The following is an 18,464-nucleotide window of genomic DNA, read 5'->3' as shown; positions in this document are numbered from 1 at the left end:
TTATAAAGTGAAGTAACAGCCACTCAGTTGTGTCCGACTATTTGTGACTCCGTGGACTGTACAGTTCATAGAATTCTCCAGGCTGGAATACTGGGGTGGGTAGCCTTTCCCTTCTCCAGGGGATCTTCCCAACCCAGGGATTGAACCCGGGTCTTCTGCATTGCAGGTGGATTCTTTACCAGCTGAGCCACAAGGGAAGCCCAATCTTATAAAAGGTTAGATTATTAAAGCATTATTTCTTGTAGTCTAATGTGGATGAAAATATTCTTCTTCTTTTTTTTTTTAATATTCTTAAAACTCAGATTTCTGGGTTAAAACTCCACCCCTAGAGATTTTTAAATCTGTGGTAAAGTTCAAGAATTTGCATTTCTAAGAAGTTCCCAGGTGCTGTTGGTGCTTGCTAGCCTGGGAATCTCAGTTGAGAACTGCTGAATTAGAGAAATTGTTTGTTAAGAGCTGTTCAACCAGTGTTTTTCAATGTGTAGGACAGAGGTCATCTATGTAGGAATTACCAGTTGAGCTTTTAAAGATTCTGATTATCCAGGCCCTAATACCAAAGGTTTGGATTAGTAGCTTTGGAGAAGAGCCTACAAATCTATTTTAAAGAAATTCTCCTGGGGGGTCTGACATCAGTAAGGCTTGTGACCCACTCTGTTAAACTGTATGAAGCTCTTTCAAGCTATCAGCCACCACTGTACTCTGGGTCATAAGCATGTGATTACAGTGTCATATTCTTACCTTTTATTGGTATCATTATAGTATAGAGTTAAGCAGTAGGATTTTTGGAGCTTGATAGAGAAGGGTTCAGGTGCTATGTATGCCACTTTTTATTTGGGTGACTTTGGACAATAAGATAATCATTTGGGGCTTTAAATTCTTTATTTTGAAATATTTATTTATTTATTTTAGCTGTGTCGAGTCTTAGTTGTGACCTGAGACTTCTTCCACGCTCATGGGTTTAGTTGTCCCACGGCATGTGGGATCCCATTTCCCTAATCAAGGATTGAACCTGCATCCCCTGCATTGGAAGGTGGATTCTTAACCACTGGACCACCAAGGAAGTCCCTGGAGCTTTAAATTCTTTAATCTGTAGAGTAGAATAATGAGACAAGTGCTATATAATAATTAGTTAACATCATATCTGATACTTAGTAAGTAAGCAAGGAATAAATAATAGCTCTTTTATGATTTCCTCCTATTTCGCATTCCCAGTAGGGTTATATTTGGTTTGACCCACTAGACCTGTCTCTTCTGGAATGGGGGAGAGTCTCTTCCTAGTTTTCTATCCCAGTTGACATGAATCAAGAAAGGCATCAGTGGGAGGAGTAGCAGAGGAAGAGATGAGAAGGATTGGGAACCTAAGAGCAGAGAGAAAAAGATTCTGCTCCGGGTGGTGCTGGTGACAAGTGAGCAGATACAGAGATTCTTTGGGAAGTGGTTTACCGCCTGTTTGGTTACAGGTCCCATCCACGTTCATAATGCACACATGTCCTCCTGCTCCACTCTGCAGGACTCTGCAACGGATACACTTAGAGTGATGGATGGACATGTTTGTACTGACTTAGAGGAGGGATATTAGAAGAGGTGGAAGAGGATAGTCAGGAAAAATGAGGAAAACTCTTCTCAGCTTCAAAAGAGACCATAAAGCCTGGAGCTATTTTCAGTGTGGCCCAAAAGCCTGGCACTCTTTCTCATTTTGTTGACTTATTTTATTTTTCTGCATCTGTCTGGTCATACCCAAGAGAAGGGATAATATTTTTTCCTGAGTCTTTGCAGCACAAGGCCAAGTAGATGGACTCTGGGAAAGAGAGTAAGTGAATGTTTTGGCCTTATCTGTTCAAGTGATCAAATAGCCTTTCTCACAGAGCCATTATTTTCTCTTGTCCTTTTAGATTCTGTGTGTGTGTGTTGAGTGTCTTCACGTCAAAATGTATCTGAAATTTAAAGGACATGATATTCTGCTACTTTTGGCTTCAAAAGAATCCTTTCCAGCTCTTATCTTGCTTGTGCTGTGGTTTATTACATATATAACATATCCTTTTTATGAACTCTGAACATTTATAATTCCCAACAAACATGAGACAACAGGCCTAAAATTCAAAATGAAAACAAAATAAAAACAAAAAACAGCCTTCTATTTTCTGCTCACATACACAGTCATTTCTGATCAGAACCAAGTCCCAAATCATCATATTTTCAATCTTGAAGGCAATTAAAGACCAAGAAACAGAGGCTCAGAGTATTTAAGTTACACAATAGTGCTGCTCATTTAATTGGTCTCATAAAACAGATCTGTGGTGTCTATTTCAACGCTCTAATTCACCAAGATTTACCCTACCACCCTTGATTTGAATCCACAGTTCCATAGCTATTAAAATCCTAAATGGATTCAGAAAAACATACCTGTGATGAATAGTACACTAAGACCTAAATCAAATCCATTCGACTTCCACGGATTTATAAGTCATTTTATAAGCTGGCTAATTAATTTTTCAGAATAAGTTTCTGGAAGATGACCACCCTCATTCCCCACCATGGGGGAGGATAATTAAAAGCCCTCCGTGAATGGCTTCTTTCCTGAGAATAGGGACACCTTACTGGTGATCTGTGACTGCCTCCTGCCACGGTCAAAGGCAGATATTCATTTCTGCTCAGTGTGTTCGGCATTTTCAAAACTCCTGAAAAGGATAAGACTGAGCTAGACATTTCCAAGTATAAAGTAAACAAACAAAAATTTAAAATTTTAGGTTTTTTGTTTCAACTTAAAATTTTTTTACTCTTACTTTAAAAATATTGTCAATACATGTACATAGCTATGAAATAATGATAAGTGATAATCTTCTGTCCTATTTCTTCCCATCCCTGAGTGAAATATTTTTAATTCTTTTTGCTCTCTCCTCTGGTTTTAACCTTGATATACTATTACTACTTGATTCCTAAGTTTTAGACATTTCTACTGGCTTCTTTTTATGGTGGTTGAGGACTTGGCTCTCCACTGCCCTCCAAATTTCTTCCCTTCCTTTTCTCACTTATGACATATAAAAAGACCACAGTTTTAGTGGAGTTGAAATTCAGTCTTCACATTATTATGATGGTATAAGTAAATATATTTTACTGAATAATCTACTATTATATTATTGTTGTTTCTCCTTATTATTTTAAAAAACATTTTCTTGGAATGTAAAACTGCTTTGTTTTTTTTCAGTCCCATAATCTCCTATACCCACAAATGTTTTCCAAATACTCTACTAGATCTGCTGCACATGTTTAAGAAGATTTTCCCAAATAGTGTAACATGATCCTTTATCAGTCATCACTCTGGTGTATACAGACTTCTGCTTCAATTTCTTTTTTCTCCAGGCCTGCTGCACAGAATCAGCTTGGGACCTCAATCTGCTTTTGTGTGGGATTTCCTGTCTCCTTAATCATGTACTTTCTTTTTCCTCATTTAATTCCTTCACTTTTTTTGTGTGTAATTCTTATATTAAAACTTAAATTTTTTAAAAATTAAAAAGTTACAATTCGGGGAGAATATGAATCCATATATACTTATCACTCATATTCAACAATTACGTCTGCCACATTTACTGCATGAGCCTCTTTTTTTCCCCCTCCTCCTCCTCTCTGCTCTCCTGCTCTCTCTCTTCCCTTCTCCTTTGCTAAAGTGTTTTAAAGTGAAAGCCACTATTTTAAGTCACGACACTGGATGAGCAGACTACATTCTATATACGTAGTGACAAAGAGACTCTGACTGCATCACCCAAGTTGCTGACATCTGCACACAGGAAGATTTTTCCTGGCTTTTTCAGTTACCGAAACCAATGCATTCTTTTTTCAAGGGACACTGAGTTAGGTTTCTGGCACGTGCAAAATTTTCAAGTTGACCAGAAGTTTTGGCACACTGATTTCAGAACTTTTTTTTTCAAGATCATTGCGCTTAAACTAATCCCCAAATAAACCTGCTCTTCACGCTATCGGTATCCAGTAGGTGAAATGTTTAATTTATAGCATTCAACTATGGAGACATAAATATAGAATACTGTGATGTTGGCCTCCTTTGGAAATATACATCTTGTATAATACCAGTATAAAGATTAAGATTTGACATTCAATGGGAAACTATTTTGTTCATTAGCAACTGTACAAAGTTAATGGCAAAGGGCTTCCTATATCCATTAAAGAAACATTATATAGCTCAGTTAACATTAATCTAAGAGAGTAAATATAGCAGTCTTTGTATCACAAGCTAGTAGGTGATGGAACATTTGATAACTAGAAATTGTGTCTATGAATTAGAACATTAGCTCCCATAAAATTGTAAATTCTATAGTACTATTTTCATTCAGGTATTCTTATCTTTATTATTAAAAACAAGAGCATTTTTTATAGTTCTTTGTGTTTTCTGAATTGTATTAACAGAATAGCTGAAATCAATTTGATGTGAATAGTTCAGAAATGCTGATAAAAATCTCTTCCTGATCACTTTCTTATATATGGCTCCATTCTCCATGAGATCTTTTGCTTTTAACAGTACACAGACCCCAGAAACGTGCAGCTGTCTGGATAAATAACTCATTTCTAGTTCTATTTTCTCCTCTTAGATCTTTATCCCCAGCAGATAAGGAAATTAGGTTTATTATGAATAATTTATTGATGTATTTACAGTAAGTTCTTCCCATTAATCTTATTTATACTGTGCTTCACATGTTTTTAGTAATCATCTTCTGAAAAGGTTATGCAAAAAAAGCTTGGAGTAGCAGGGATTAATAAACTTATTCACATAAGTGTTTATTAACATACAGATTGATGTGACATAAAGAGTAAAATGCTTCCCCCTAGTGACAAAGAAAAGCATAATTATAACTCAGTTTAATAGGAATCATCTCGAATTCTTACCAGTAGGTTGGGTGAAAATATTTAACTAAGTGGTTATTTTAATGATGGCAATAGTATTTTTTAACTCCCAGGGATTCTGACGTGATCTCATCATACTAGCCTCCTAAACCTGACCATGGAAGGTTGTGTTTTCTAAAAATGGCAGGTTGTGTTTTCTAAAAATGGCCAGATAGTTATTCCATTCTCCATGTGCTTCTTGAATTAAGACAACCTTCTTTTCAAGAGGTGTGGTGTGTGCTCTCTCCTCTTGAATTTTTTTTGAAGTGGAATAGTGACTACTACTTGGACTAAGTGTGCAGTTAGAAGTGATGCTGTGTGGCATCAGAGGCTAGCCCATAAATAGGATGCAACTTGTGCATGACTTGCTCTCTCCTGTGATATGCACCTCGAAAGTTCCAAGCTATCATGTAAGACATCCAGATACTCTAAAGCCACCAAGCTGGAAAGACCATGTGGAGAGACCAAAGGGAGACAGAGAAAACCATCAGAGGATTCCCAGATGTTCCAATCTTCCCAGCCTGGGTGCCAGACATGTGAATGAATGCGCACCCTCTGCCTGCAACCATGTGAGAAAGTCAGAGGGGGAACTGCCCGGCTGGGTCCAGTCAAATCCCACAACCATGTGAAGAAACGTTCAGTTTTTAAGGCACTAAGGTTTGGTGGGTAGTTACACAGTCATAGTAAACAGAACACTGTCTCTTCTGCATGGTTCCCTCATTCAGAGACCAGCATCCTTATTCATATGACAGTCCCCAATTTTTCACATCACTTTGTTTCAAACTTTTCTGAGATCCAGATGGGGAGTTACAACTGCATATGTAAATTTCCATGGTCTCAAATGTACCTGTTGGGTGATACTGCAAATCACAAAGCAATAGACAGCAATCTGTGCTATCCATTCAGGGAGAACAGCCAATAGCAGGCAGCAATAATGCTATTTGCCACAGTCACCGAAGTTGTGTGAGTCTATTAATGAGATAGGAGGAAAAAAGGGTTTCTCTCTCTATATGCAGGAATAACCTACACAGTGACATAGAAAAATGATTAAAAAGATACCCATCTCAAAGCACTAGCAATTCTCTGACATGGGGCTAGAAGTGTAAAATAGATGAAGAAAGACTCCAGTTCTTCTTCTTTTTTTTTTTTTTTTTTATGATGTGCACCATTTATTTTTTTTTTTTCCCCACAGGTTGCTATTGTTTGTTTTTTTTTTTTCTTTTTTTATTTTTATTAGTTGGAGGCTAATTACTTTACATCATTACAGTAGTTTTTGTTATACATTGAAATGAATTAGCCATGGATTTACATGTATTCCCCATCCCAGTCCCCCCTTCCACCTCCCTCTCCACCCGATCCCTCTGGGTCTTCCCAGTGCACCAGGCCCGAGCACTTGTCTCATGTACCCAACCTGAGCTGGTTATCTGTTTCACCCTAGATAATATACATGTTTCAATCCAGTTCTTCTTAAATCTCTGTAGTGCTTGGATCTTTTACAACAAGAATCCAAGCAACTGAGGGAGTCTGAGGCTGAGAGCTGCTACTTGCCTCATCCAAGGTCACTCAACAGTCAAAATCCAGAACTGGATCTAATTCAGAATTGTTTGCAGTGTATTTTGTCTGGTACCTGCCTTTGCCCATCTGTATGTGCCTTGTATATTTTCCTGTTGTCATCTGAGCATGTACAAAGAAAAATGACCATATGGGCTGTATTTCTGGCTATTTTCTTTTAATTCCAGCATTTGTATATAAGGTCATATTTATTTTTGCTTTACTGCTTCCTCATATCCCCCTTCAAGTTATTAAAAAAGTGTTGATGGTAGGAAGGTTAAAAACATCTTTGGTGTTACCCAGAAAATAGAAGCTGTATACCAGTAGAATTGATCCATAGTCTTCTTAGAGAAATTAGCACCAGCGATAGATCTGTGTTTTCCTTCACAGAAAGGTTCTATAGTCAGGATTAAAAAAAATTTTCCATGCATTAATTGTGAACATATCTTGCTTATAACTGAGAATTTGGGGTCATGATTCAACTGTCATTAATGTGCAAATTGTCTCAAGATATCCTTTTTTCCTTTTTACTTAGTTTTTATAGTGATAAAACAAGGAAAATAAAAATGCATATGTATCCTCTTAAAAATGTGAAATTTTACAAAACAGGTAATTTACAGAGTTAAACTATATAATTCCTTCATTTAAATTCCTTTAAATGGAATGAATCTAATACACTTACTATTTTGTTTATTGATCACAAGAAAACAGGAGGTAATGATGGAGAGAAGCCCAAGAAAGGCAAAATGTTTTAGGAAACAATAGTGATTAAAGATCAATAAAAAAATGAAAAAAAAAAAACCCACTTGGAAAATGGTTAGGCCAAGAGGAAAATATTAAATTCATAAGTTTCATAAAAATGTGATATCAAATGAACATTTTTTATGGTTTGTAAGATGGAAAGTGTCTTTTCCTTTATTATAATAGCTATCTTTCACAGCAAGGAGAGGTATGATTGTGTATTTTGTGAAAACAAGACATGCCATGAATGATGAAAATGATAAAGGGCTCTATTTCAGCAAATCACTGGCAGAAAACAAAGCCCCAGACAACTGGATAGAGCTCCAGCGTTGTTGAAAGTAGAATACTGTTTCATTATTCTACCATGCACTTTGAAATCTAGACATTATTGCCAAATATAAAAAGGTGATCTGTACATTTGTATGCTGAATAGCATGCATTCTTAATGCCTTTTGGTGATTTTGTTGTAAGAGCATATTTAGTCCTTGCTTTCATTTTTACTATCGAAGTAAATTAAACCATCTATAAAGTCCTAAACAGCCAAAGCTCTTTTCTCTCTATTTGTCAGCAAGAACTAGCTGGGCTCTCAGAAAAGGACTTTTCCCCTGCTCATCTGCTATAGCAGCTTTGTTTTGCCAAGATGGCTACTGATATGCAGGCTGCATAGGAAATACCAGGCTGTGATACTGCTTTCCACTGTCGGTGGGGAAGCAGATTCAGAAATCTAGGGAGTCAGTCATTCAGTGTTTTACTTACATAGCCTGGGGGTCTGGCCATGGACTCAAATCTGAAATGGAGAGACAGACTGAATCTGCTGTACCATAGCATATTAGAAAAATCTCTCTTTCTTCCCTCCTAAATAGCAACACCCTTATTGCTATTTCCTCTCAAATGTAGAAATAATATATACTTTGAGGAAAAAATTATGTATGATGTAGAAAAGGAAATTCTCTCCCCTTCCCCTAATGCCATCATCTCCTAGACATAACCCATGATTAATAGTTTGTTATAAATCATTCCAGGTATTTCCTATAAATGAGAACACAATTTTGTTTCTCGGAAATGAAAATTTGCCTTTTTGTTTTGTTGTGAGCTTTTTTACCTCAGCACTGTGCATTGGGCATCTCTCTGCATAGCTATCTACAAACCTGTAGCTCATTCTTCAAACTGCATTATTATTATTTATTTCACAGAACCTAAAATGATGGGCATTACCTGTGTTATATATGATGCACAAGGAATATATTTTCACTTCCATTTTTCCATGCTTAATGTTTCATTTCCTCTGAGAAATCCCCCCAATGTGGAATTGTGGGGTCAAAGAGTATGTGTGATTTACACTGTAGTGTGCATTGCCAATGGCCCTCCAGAAATATCCTAAATACGTTCCCACTGGATGTGTACGAAAGCATACATACATCTCCCACATCTTTGCCCAAACCAGATGTTGTCAGTCTTAATATTTGTCAAACTGATAGGCAAAAACCAGTATCTAATTTTACTATACTTTACATAAGAACTGTTTTTTCTTCTTTCCAAACGTAGATCTAGTTGTGTTGGAGAAGGCTCTATCATCTGCTTTGGGGAGCCTCTGTCCTTTTGCTCTGTCCCTGCTTCCAGCTTTGGCCCATCCAGCTTGTTACTGCATTGCTGGTCATTGTTGATCTTCTGCTGTATCCTTCTTTTGCTTTTCCCCTCGCTGAGCAGAGGCGTATTTTCTTTCTGTCTCTGACATAGATTGTCACTGTATTTGTGTACACACACACACACACACACACACACACCACAGAATCACAAATCACCATCACAAACACACCACAACACAATCTCTCCCCCCTCACACATACCACATCACACACAAAATAACATATACAATCCTATCACACATACCATAGTGTCTAATAGAGTGTTGTTGCAGCGATCACAATCAAATAAGGTTTCTGACCAGAGCAGAGGCCCATCACTTTTCTAGGACATTTCAAATATTTCCAGATGACTGTGGCCTTTCTTGGGTGTCACCGTCATCATCTCAGTTCCCCTGTGCCTTGCTCGTAGAACTTTTCTACAAGCTATTTCCTCCATGCTGGGCACATCTGCACTCTCCCAGCATAGAGGCTGCTGTTAAAAAAGGCAAGAACTGAAGTTCTTATGTACCAACTCAAATATACAGGAAATGCTTTAAATCTCTTCTCTCACCCACATCAATATGTATTATTTCCCTTTGAATTCTGGCACATGGATTTTGAAGAATTAAGATATGGAAAGGCTGAAATAGATCCAGTTTTGTCTAGTTTCTGCAGAGAACATTCTGATTTACCATTAGCCCAATGTTTCTTTCCGAATGCAGTTTTCTTTATTGATTTCTTCCCCTCTGTCACCAGCATTGCTCAAAACAGAACTACTAAAATTTGCTGATCTCTTTCTTTCCTCCAAGGTTCTTAGCAATAAGACTTATGCAGAACATATCCTTCAAATCCACTACTTAATTAAAATACAAAGTTAGGTTGGGAGAACATAAATAACAGAGCTGGTAAGGAATTTGTATATGAACACGATTTCTTCCTCTAGTTTTCTGTGTATAAATCTGGGTCTAACTCTTTAGAGAAAAGTTTGCATCACACAGTTATGAGACAAATGGGCCTGGGTTTGCACCCTATGTCTGTATGAACTCATGATAATTTTCCTTTCCGAGCTTCATTTTTTTAGGGGGTGTATAAAATGGAGTTAATAAAAGTACCACTAGTCATGAGGATTAAATAGGAACATTGGACAATATAAGCCTTCACTAAATGTAATAATGTTACTACCTGGTAAAAATATTATTTTTATTCATTCAAAAGTCTAGGGAGATGTGTTTGGATGTACATTTTAGTTCTCTTATATGCGATACTGGACTTCACTAGTATATGAAATTAGTCAATATTCGTGGAACCCCTAATGTCAACTAGGCTCAAAGATAACCCAGACATGGGTCCCATTCTCAAAGATCCTCATTTCCCTTGGAATGCAGAAATTATGTATTGTGTGTACGTTGTGACAATAATTATTGCTAACATTTATTGTCTGTGTGCTATGTGGTAGACTCTAAGTACTTTGCATGGATTAGTTAATTTAATCCCCATAGTCAAATATGTGAGGAACATGCTCCTACTATGCCCATTCTATGGATGATTAAACTGAGGCAATTGAATTTAAGGAGTTATCCTGGTTTGCTAGGATGAGGTAGGGTCAGGTGCACGAACTACACCACTTTAGTGGAGGTGTGTGGGTAGGAGGGCAGAACGTAGTCCTAGAAGAAGAAATACTTCCTTCCCCAAATTCTTCATTTCTTCTTTTTTAAAAAAGTCTTCATTGAATTTGTTGCAATATTGCTTCTGTTTTATGTTTTAGTGTTTTTGACTGGGAGGCAAGTGGGATCATAGCTCACTGACTAGGGATTGAATCCATACACCCTTCATTGGAAGGTGAAGTCAACCACTGGAATACCGGGGAAGTGCCCCTTTCATCTTTTTTAACTTGTGAGTTTTCTCACAATGTTCTTCATTCTTTTGGTTTTAGTCACAGAAGAGGTTTTCCTCTTGTCAATGTGCAAATACCACTGGATAGGGTTAACCCACAGAAGATAAAAGCCATTCTGAAAAGTTCATCAGGTCTTTAAGGTGGTGAGTCAGCAGAGAATCTGATGCAGTGGATGAGAGGGAGGAGCCCTGGGCCAGAGGGCAGGGAAGAAGAGTGGAATTAGGAGTGTGGATGTGCAGCTTCCAGACACATCCTCCCTTGTATTAATATATGCATGGCTCAGTCCCTTTGCTATTCACCTGAAACTATCACAGCACTGTTAATTGGCTATTGTTGTTGCTGGTTCAGTCACTAAGTCATGCCTGACTCTTTGAGACTCCATGGACTGTAGCATGCTCGGCTCCTCTGTCCTCCACCATCTCCTGGAGTTTGCTCAAATTCGTGTCCATTGAGTTGGTGATGTTATCTAATCATCTCATCCTCTGCCGCCCCCTTCTCAGCTATACTCCAACATAAAACAAAAAGTTTTCAGAAAAGACACACCCTCCTTTTTATGTTTAGGTATTTATTCATATCTGCTCTGAGAGCTCTATATTCCTTTCTATAGGTCTGGAGTTTTTCTGCCATCGTTCCTCTTCTGTCTAAGCAACTCACTTTATTAATTCATGTGTCTCTGCACTGATGGTGACAAATTTATTAGGCTGACCTTTCTGCAAATGTCTTTATTTCACCTTGGTTTTTGAAGGATATTTGGCTGGATATAGAACTTTATGCTGAGGGTTTTCTTTGTTTCTGCTTTTATTTATACACATACACAAATTTCTTTCAAAGATTTATACTGTTTAATGCCAAAATAAATTTGGGGTTAAAAATACACGTATGTACATGTAAATCCATGGCTAATTCATTTCAATGTATGACAAAAACCACTGCAATGTTGTAAAGTAATTAGCCTCCAACTAATAAAAATAAATGGAAAAAAAAATAATAAACTTCTTCTGTTATCAAAAAAAAAAAAAATAAAAGATTCCCAGGAGAAAAAAAAATACACGTATGTTTATATGTTAAACATAAAATATATGTATGTATGTATGTTAAAAATATATGTATAAGTGAGGTATAAGACAAGGACAACTGGGTGGGGAGAATTATACTGATAAAAGTTTATGATTATGTTCATGAATAAATATAATAAATATAATATTTGAAGACAAAAGGAAAGATTCATCCTCCCTTCCTGTCACTCAGGCAGAGCTTTGTCTTGTCTGGCCCTTCTCTGGAGAAGGAAATGGCAACCCACTCCAGTATTCTTGCCTGGAGAATCCCATGGACAGAGGAGCCTGGCGAGCTACAGTCCATGGGGTCACAAGAGCTGGACATGGCTTAGCAACTAAACTGCTACCACCACCTGGTCCTTCTCAGGGTCTGTGAGTCCCACCTGCTTTCCTGAAATCACTCTTCATCTACCAAGCCCCTTTTTAAAGAATTTTTCTTTAAAATGTGATTATTTTTAAAGTCTTTATTGAATTTGTTGTAATTTTGCTTCTGCTTTACATACTTTTTGATTTGTTTGCCAGGAGGCTTGTAGGATCTTAGTTCCCTGACCAGGGATCTAACCCATACCACCTTCATTAGAAAGACAAAGTCTTAATCACATGACCACTAAGGAAGTCCCCCTACCTGCTTATTAATCCCTCCTCTATTTCAGGACTTTTGCCTTATTTTATATCCTGTATTCCACATTTTCTCTCTTCCTCTAAGGCATAAAATGGGTCCAGGATTAAGGATTCGGGACATCCCACTCTCATGGAAGCACAGGTGCTTGTTTGTAATTCTTTTACTGTTTGTAGTCTTTTCTCAGAAGGTAACTTAGGAGGCATTTTTGAGAGCCCATTTTATTTTTTTGAAGAAGGGATGAAGAAGATAGCTTTTTACCACTATTTATTTATTTTTTATTTTTTAATTATAAAAGTTACACTTATTAAAGAACATTTGAAAATATAGAAATATATCATGATAAAAATCACTCCTAGATACTGTTCTGTTTCCAGGGGATCTTCCCAACCCGGGGATCAAACCTATGCCTCCTGTGTCTCCTGCATTGGCAGGTGGATTCTTTACTGTCTGAGCCACTGGAGAAGCCCCTAGATACTGTTAATAATTTGGGAGAATACTTTAGACCATTTAAAAATCTTGTGTGGTTTTTAAAACACAGTGTAATCATTTTATTTACATGTGTACATGCGTAACTACATTTGCCTGTATATATAAAATATTCGTGGATGTATATATAAATATTGTCTCTCTATATATAAAATGCTGTGGGGGCAGAAAAGGATTTCATTAAGATTCAGTCCTTATGTGCTAGTCACTTCAATCAGCCCAGGTCTATTGACTTCTGTATCGAATGTCTGTCATCACAGCTGTGTTTTAATCTAAACTGACCACTTGGGCATCTGTTAACCTTTCAACACTGCTTTGTGATATAGGTGCAATCTCAAATCTTTCCTGATTCAGTCTTGCGAGTTTGAGCTTTCCCTGACATCATTCTAATGCACTAGAACACAGGAGATTTCACTTCTCTCACTCATTGGCAAGAATCTCAGGCTCTTAAGGGCATCTCTCTCACAGCGCTCCTCCGAGTCCTTTCACTCTGCTGCCTGTTCAATACTAGATGTTGGAACTGAAGCTCTAAGAAGGACAAGAAGGCAGAAATGGAGGGTGATTGGGAAGGTTGCCACTGTCTGAGTGTGCGATAAATATCCATTCCCGGACACTATGAATGAGGCTGCCTTCCTGATGAAGGATTGATTTGCTCAACAGAATGTATGGAAAATGACAGAGAAATAGGAAGCAGAGGGCGTGGTGGGGAGCAAGATGAGTAGCCCCTTCAGAAAGTTTAGACTCTGTTTTTAGGACGATGACTCCAGGGATTTAGATTAAAATTAAAATGAGAATCTTTGCATTATCCTCCCAAACTCTTCATGTGATTTCTTTTGAGTAAAGGATAATAAATGCAGCAACGGAAAATATTGGGAAGAATTATTTATCAAGAACCCTTTAATTGTAGGGAGTCATTCCCCTCCCCCGCCGACCCACTCTAAAAAATCTTTTATCTTCACAGGGGATATGCGGTGCCCTCGGAACTATAAAATACGGGAAGGGGGAAGTCCTCCTTCCTGTGGAGATAATTGGAATGGAAACATTTCATATGCTTTAGAGTAGGAAATTGAGGAACTAAATTGTACACAAAGAACAAAGGAAGTTATTCAGCATGTCAGCCTTGCCTCTGTATCGGCTTTGAACCCAGTCTGGAACTGAAATTAAGCTTTGCCATAGCAACACTAAAGATTTCTTTAGGCTAAAAGCACCTTTGTAGGAAAAAATATGGGATGATCTCAAGAGGGACGGGATGTGTGGAGGTAGGAAGAAATGCATTTTAACAGATAAAACCCTGAAATGAAAATTCAGACTCCTTCTAATCCGTGATTAAACCTTGTGACAGAAGAACCTTTAATCCTTTATAGTAAATCTCTTGTACTGGTTTCTTCAACTCTTCTGATATGTTGATGTGAAGTCCCCAGGGCTCTTTGCTTAGGCAAAGAGTTCCATCCTTGTGTTTAATTGTCTCCAGATACCAAGCCCTTGTAAAGGAGAACTGTTTAACCTTGCTTGTTATCACTGATTCATGTCAATACCTAGTCCATGGGTCATACTATGGCCAAATCTATCCTAGTCACTTTTTCCTAAATGAAGTTTTTTGGAACTCAGCCACCCCTTCAATTACGTGGTCTATAGTTGCTTTGCACTATCACAGAAGAATTTAGTTTCGACAGAGATCGTATGACCCACAAAACCAAAAATATTCACTTTCTGACCCTTTACAGGAAAAGCTTGCTAAACATTGCTAGTTGATCAGAACATGGAAAGGTCAAATTTCTAGGTTTAAATTTGCATTTCCTATATCCAGTCCCAGAAATCTCCCATGTCAATTGTTCTCTCTGGTCAGATAATATTGCACATGGCCTCTGCCCATATTTCTATAACATTTTTCCTGCCAAGCACAGCAGTACTAAAATAATAATAATAATAATAATAAACAGTGGTTTGAATTTTTTGTAGATATTTTATTTGTGTTTTGAATGTAAAGCATGAAATACATTTGGTTCTTCAAAAAGAAGAGATATTTGGGAGATGATTGAATCTGGGTTGCATTAGGAAGTAAAATTAATTATTTACTGCATAAGTATGATGCATATTTGCATAAATAAAGCACTTTCCAAACAAGCATAATCATTTTTCCACTGCACTTTCTAAACAAAAGAGATTCATTTCACATTTTTAAAGTACAAGACCACTCCCATGCCATGTGAGGTATAAACTACTCTCTGAAAGTTATCATATATATAAATGTAACATCTGAATAATTAAACACAGAAATGCACGGTTTATAGATAAATATCTCCGCAGAAGATGCTGCTAATTAATTGTGCCAGTTGTATTAGAGGCATCATTCCTCAGCCTCTAAAGCATGGCTTGCATTTTGGCCATGTTGGAGTAAATATGGTGAGCATAAGGGAACTGATTCTTTATTTTTAGAGTGTTCATACCGTCAGTGAAGAGGTCTGCAGAGGATAAGGTGGTTGGATAGCATCACTGACTCAATGCACATGAACTTGAGCAAACTCTGGGAGACAGTGGAGGACAGGGAAGCCTGGCGTGCTGCAGTCCATGGGGTCACAAAGAGTCAGACATGACTTACTCACTGAACAACAACCCTCTAACTAGTTGAGGACATGATTGCCAACTTCACATCAGAAGTCACTGGGGCTCAAATGGTTTCAGTTTGTGGGTGGATGTGTTCTGTACCACAGAATATTATGCTTCACTTGAGTATCTTTACAGCAGCTTGATACAATCTCAAATTGCTCTTTTTAAACTTTTACTATAACGTGTCCCATATCCCTGCTTCTCTCTTGAGTCCCAGCTGTCTCATCCTCCTTTGCCATAGACCCTTTCTCGCTTGCCTCTTGGCCTCTGGGTCTCTGATTATTTTGTCCTCTGGGTCCCAAAGCACTTACTTCTCATATAACTCTCATTTGGCATTTCCTGTGTCCCTAACTACACTGTATGTTCTTTTAGTGCAAAGGATGAATTCTGTCTGCCTTGCAGTCTTAGCAAGAAGCATAACAGTCTACAAATAGAAAAGCTCTCAGAAAACTGCTGCTGATGAGAGCATCACGCTGTTTGTGTGCTAAATCATGTCCAACTATTTGTGGCCCCATGAACTCTAGCCCGCCAGGTTCCTCAGTCCATGGGGATTCTCCAGGCAGGAATACTGGAGTGGGTTGCCATGCCCTTCTCCTGGGGATCTTCCGGACCGAGGGATCGAACCCATGTCTCTTACGTCTCCTACACTGGCAGGCAGGTGTTTTTTTACTACTAGATCCACCTGGGAAGCCCCATTGTGTCAAGAATTTCCTCTAATTATTTTCACCTTGTTAGCACCATCTAGGGGCCAAATTTATCTCGGACTCAATCCTGTAATTATAGCTGACTCTTGTTGTGGTCGGTGGAGGAGGAGATGGGGTGTTTAAGTCTGTGGTTGTGGCTGAAAAGTGAATGTTGGACAAGCAGTTCTAAAATTTCTTTGGTCATCTTGTTACTTCCTGTGGGTCCCACATGCTCCTCATTTGTAGCTCTGTTTGGCCATTTCTTTACTCTGCGTTATGTTAGAATTAGCCATCAGGGAAGCCCCTGGTACCTCAGACAGTAAAGAATCCTCCTGCAATACAGGAGACGTGGGTTCAATCCCTGGGTCTAGAAGATTCTTGGGGAAGGCAATGGCTACCCGCTCCAGTATTCCTGCCTGCAGAATCCCTCGCACAGAGAAGCCTGGCGGGCTTCATTCCATGTGGTCGCAAAGAGTCAGACACAACTGAGCGACTGAGCACATACATATGTTAGAGTTGGTTCTCTCTCCACTCTTATTAGACTTATAGAACTTTGAAAAAAGAGAATATGGACATGTTTCTGTGGCATATCAGCTCAGCAGGGGGATAAGTTTGCAGTAGGTACTCCAAAGTATTTGGAGTTGAAATCAAACATTCTTTTTTGCCCTGGAAGCAAGTTTATCTTGTGAGTAAAGACTATTTCTACTGTGCAAAGAACTGCTGTTTTCAAATAGTATAAAATTGTCACCTGGATTCACTGCCAGCCCAAAACCTTCTTCAAAAAGATCAGTTCCTTATTTCTTAAAGCATATGTTCCTAAATCGTTTGAATGATAATTACTTAGTAATGTTAATGTTTCAAAAGATATACAATGTGACTCACATACTGAAAAAGTATTTATAGGAATCTTTATAATTTAGTTGTATCATTTGGCCAGGTTAACCTCTGTGTGCCTAGGTTTTTTTATTATGTAAAATGAGGATAAGTATTGGGGACAAACCTCAGTGTCCTTTTTCTTTTTAGTTATTCCTGGTATTTCTACCTCTACTTCACAGCTTTCCTCTACCCACCACTGATGGGATCTAATATTTTCACTATTCATAGGATTCTCCAGGTTTCTTCTGTACATGGGGACATCTCCTATGGTGGAAAATGGCAATTTACGTGGGATAAGACCTCTACCTGACCTTACCCATGTGTCCGCTGCAAGCTTTCTATGGAATCCACGTAAAAATGGGAAAATCAAGGTGATGGAAGCTGTCTGAGGAAGGGTAGAACAATGATTTTGTGGCAATTTAAGTCATTTAAAACAACAAAAGATGTTACTTGAAGCCCAAGTTGTAAGGTAATAGTTAAACTCTCCTTTCCTGGATGAGATGTGTCTTTCAGGAAGTACCCATCTCAGGTTTCACTAAATAGAATTCTGACTTAAAATATCTGCCCTAAATCAACTTTGAGCAAGACTTAAAACTGGACTACTAAAGAGGAGGTGACATTCCAAGTGTTTCTTGTGGGCATGACATTAATTGGGGGAGATCTTGGAAATCAGCAAGGGTCAAGACTATGAATGAAGCTGACCCCACAGGTGCGAGGCTTGTGGGTTTCAGTTCCAGTCTCACTCTTCAGAGATCGGTGACAGCCACCCTAGAGGCACCATCTGCAGGCCTATGGGAAAGACAGTAGATTTCAAATCTACGTGGGAACGAAAGAAGTTAAATTTGAAGGTTGACTTAATTATACTCTCTGCTTTCGGAGAGCTTCCTCTTTGCACCTCTCAACTCATTTTTTACCCACACTGCTGAACAATTTTGGCATTTGATTCTCCCCCAAACTACTGGTTCCTGGTTTCGATTTCTGTACCTATTTGAGAAATACAAATAGGGTTAGATCTCAATGAGAAACACAGGAAAGTTACTTTATGGTTCAGCGTCTTGCCAGGCTCAGCAGATAACTTTTCATGAGGGCAAGGCGACTGCTGTTTGCTTCTCATGTCCGTGTCTAGGGAACTCTAAGAACTTTGTATACACTGTCACATTCATTTTACCTGAGGCAGGTTGGAGGCATGCATGAGTGTAAAAATTTCTTTAAAGCTCTATTCGTAAATATAAAAGAGATAAAAATGTCATCTATGTGTCAGGTACATTTTAAAAATATGACACTGAGGAAAGCTATGGATTTTAATAATAATGTTCTTTCACCTTTTTTTTTTTTTCAATTTTAGGATAATTGCTTTACAACGTTGTATTGCTTTCCACTGTACCTTTTTCACTCTGTTGAGATGGGATAAGAAGGTCACTGGTCATGCAG

The 18,464-nt window shown here is 38.1% G+C and overlaps 1 long non-coding RNA gene across 3 annotated transcripts in view; it reads left to right on the top strand.

Annotated features, from left to right (window-relative positions):
- Nucleotides 1-18,464, top strand: part of LOC139035180 (uncharacterized) — a 271,165-nt gene that overhangs the window by 52,856 nt on the left and 199,845 nt on the right. The window lies entirely within an intron of this gene.

This window comes from Odocoileus virginianus, chromosome 5 (assembly GCF_023699985.2).
Source record: "Odocoileus virginianus isolate 20LAN1187 ecotype Illinois chromosome 5, Ovbor_1.2, whole genome shotgun sequence".
Taxonomy (NCBI): domain Eukaryota; kingdom Metazoa; phylum Chordata; class Mammalia; order Artiodactyla; family Cervidae; genus Odocoileus; species Odocoileus virginianus.
The sequence above is the reverse complement of the archived record's forward strand: the minus strand, read 5'-3'. Positions and strand labels throughout refer to the sequence as shown.